The sequence below is a fragment of the Bacillus rossius genome, unplaced genomic scaffold (assembly GCF_032445375.1).
Source record: "Bacillus rossius redtenbacheri isolate Brsri unplaced genomic scaffold, Brsri_v3 Brsri_v3_scf653, whole genome shotgun sequence".
Taxonomy (NCBI): domain Eukaryota; kingdom Metazoa; phylum Arthropoda; class Insecta; order Phasmatodea; family Bacillidae; genus Bacillus; species Bacillus rossius.
The window spans coordinates 10,001-12,364 of record NW_026962869.1 but is presented as its reverse complement, the minus strand read 5'-3'; the positions used below and the strand labels follow the sequence as shown (position 1 = coordinate 12,364).

General features: G+C 48.6%; 1 non-coding gene across 1 annotated transcript in view; it reads left to right on the top strand.

Moving 5' to 3' along the window:
• Positions 1-1,923: 1,923 nt before the first annotated feature.
• LOC134545269 (small subunit ribosomal RNA) overlaps positions 1,924-2,364 on the top strand; it is a 1,989-nt gene continuing 1,548 nt past the window's right edge. The window contains exon 1 of the ribosomal RNA XR_010078398.1: positions 1,924-2,364. This exon is cut by the window's right edge and continues 1,548 nt beyond it. This is a non-coding gene — a ribosomal RNA (small subunit ribosomal RNA).

Below are 2,364 nucleotides of genomic sequence, written 5' to 3'. Positions count from 1 at the left end.
TATGGGTCTAGCCGTGGTCTTAACTGTGAACACGAAGAACTATCTAAAGTGGCCTATCTGTCTGAACTGCAATACACAAGCTGCGAGCCAATGCTATACCTTTCTCAGGTAACGAGCTCTTGTGCGGCGATTCGATTGGATGCGAAATGGTGGGGAACGCGTGTCCGGTCGTCTTAACCAAGTAATGGTTCCCCTCTGTTAACAATGAAATGTTTGATGGATCGCAGCTCCCTGAGAGACAAGTTTCAAAGGGGTTAGTCGCGGTCTTCAATCCTGGCCAAGGTGCAGTCACCATCTATAAGAGATACCTGCTTTACTGAAGGGTAGCAAGAGTTCCCTTGCCCGCATGTTGCTCCGTGGGGGTATATCAGTATAAAGGTAGAAGAAGCCATGATCGGAGCTTCGGTGGATGAGATTGGCGGAGAAGACATGTTCTTGTCTATCTGGTAGATCAGGGGGGTGGCAGCTGATCCGGAGAAAGCAAGCGGACTCCCGATGTTCCGTCGACTCCCAATGTACACTTGAAACATGCACATTTGGGTGGCGAGGGGGCGTTGTGGCCATCCGAAAACATGTCTTCATCTCTCTTATTGGTGGACCGCTGCTCCTTGAAGAATTAATTCCATATGGGTCTAGTCTTGGTGATAACTGTGAACACTAAGAACTATCTAAAGTGGCCTATCTGTCTGAACTGCAATACACTAGCTGCGAGCCAATGCTATACCTTTCTTAGGTAACGAGCTCTTGTGCGGCAATTCGATTGGATGCGAAATGGTGGGGAACGCGTGTCCTATCGTCTTAACCAAGTAATGGTTCCCCTCTGTTAACAATGAAATGTTTGATGGATCGCAGCTCCCTGAGAGACAAGTTTCAAAGGGGTTAGTCGCGGTCTTCAATCCTGGCCAAGGTGCAGTCACCATCTATAAGAGATACCTGCTTTACTGAAGGGTAGCAAGAGTTCCCTTGCCCGCATGTTGCTCCGTGGGGGTATATCAGTATAAAGGTAGAAGAAGCCATGATCGGAGCTTCGGTGGATGAGATTGGTGGAGAAGACATGTTCTTGTCTATCTGGTAGATCAGGGGGGTGGCAGCTGATCCGGAGAAAGCAAGCGGACTCCCGATGTTCCGTCGACTCCCAATGTACACTTAAAACATGCACATTTGGGTGGCGAGGGGGCGTTGTGGCCATCCGAAAACATGTCTTCATCTCTCTTATTGGTGGACCGCTGCTCCTTGAAGAATTAAATCCATATGGGTCTAGTCTTGGTGATAACTGTGAACACTAAGAACTATCTAAAGTGGCCTATCTGTCTGAACTGCAATACACTAGCTGCGAGCCAATGCTATACCTTTCTCAGGTAACGAGCTCTTGTGCGGCAATTCGATTGGATGCGAAATGGTGGGGAACGCGTGTCCTATCGTCTTAACCAAGTAATGGTTCCCCTCTGTTAACAATGAAATGTTTGATGGATCGCAGCTCCCTGAGAGACAAGTTTCAAAGGGGTTAGTCGCGGTCTTCAGCCCTGGCCAAAGGTGTTTAGAAATGAATACTTTTCGGACCAGTGGGCAAATTAGTTCACAGCGAGCCCACGGGCCAACGGTCTGCTCCCGCAGTGGGCCGCGCCCGAATGTGGGCACCGATCATATAATTTGAAATCCACTCGCCAAGTACCATGCGAGTTTCTAAGAGCGCGATATATTCGCCAGTGAAAGCCTTGGAAGTTTGGCCTCGCCTACTCCCTAGGAAAATTAATTAGAGATGGAAGGAAAGACTTTGCAATTGCAAAGCGGGTGTCGATATTGGGAAGTCGCCCCCGTACTTGTTGATACAGAAGGAAAAAAAAATGTACATCATAAGATTCGGACCCGGTGCTCTGCGGACCCGGGAGGTTCCTCCGAACGAAAAAAAAAGCTGCTAGCAGCTCCCTGGTTGATCCTGCCAGTAGTCATATGCTTGTCTCAAAGATTAAGCCATGCATGTCTAAGTGCAAGCCAAAATAAGGTGAAACCGCGAATGGCTCATTAAATCAGTTATGGTTCCTTAGATCGTACCACATGACTTGGATAACTGTGGTAATTCTAGAGCTAATACATGCTGAACTGAGTCCCGACCAGAAATGGGAGGGATGCTTTTATTAGATCAAAACCAATCGGCGTGGCTCGTCTGCGTCCGTTTGCTTTGGTGACTCTGGATAACTTTGTGCTGATCGCACGGTCTCCGTACCGGCGACGCATCTTTCAAATGTCTGCCTTATCAACTGTCGATGGTAGGTTCTGCGCCTACCATGGTTGTAACGGGTAACGGGGAATCAGGGTTCGATTCCGGAGAGGGAGCCTGAGAAACGGCTACCACATCCAAGGAAG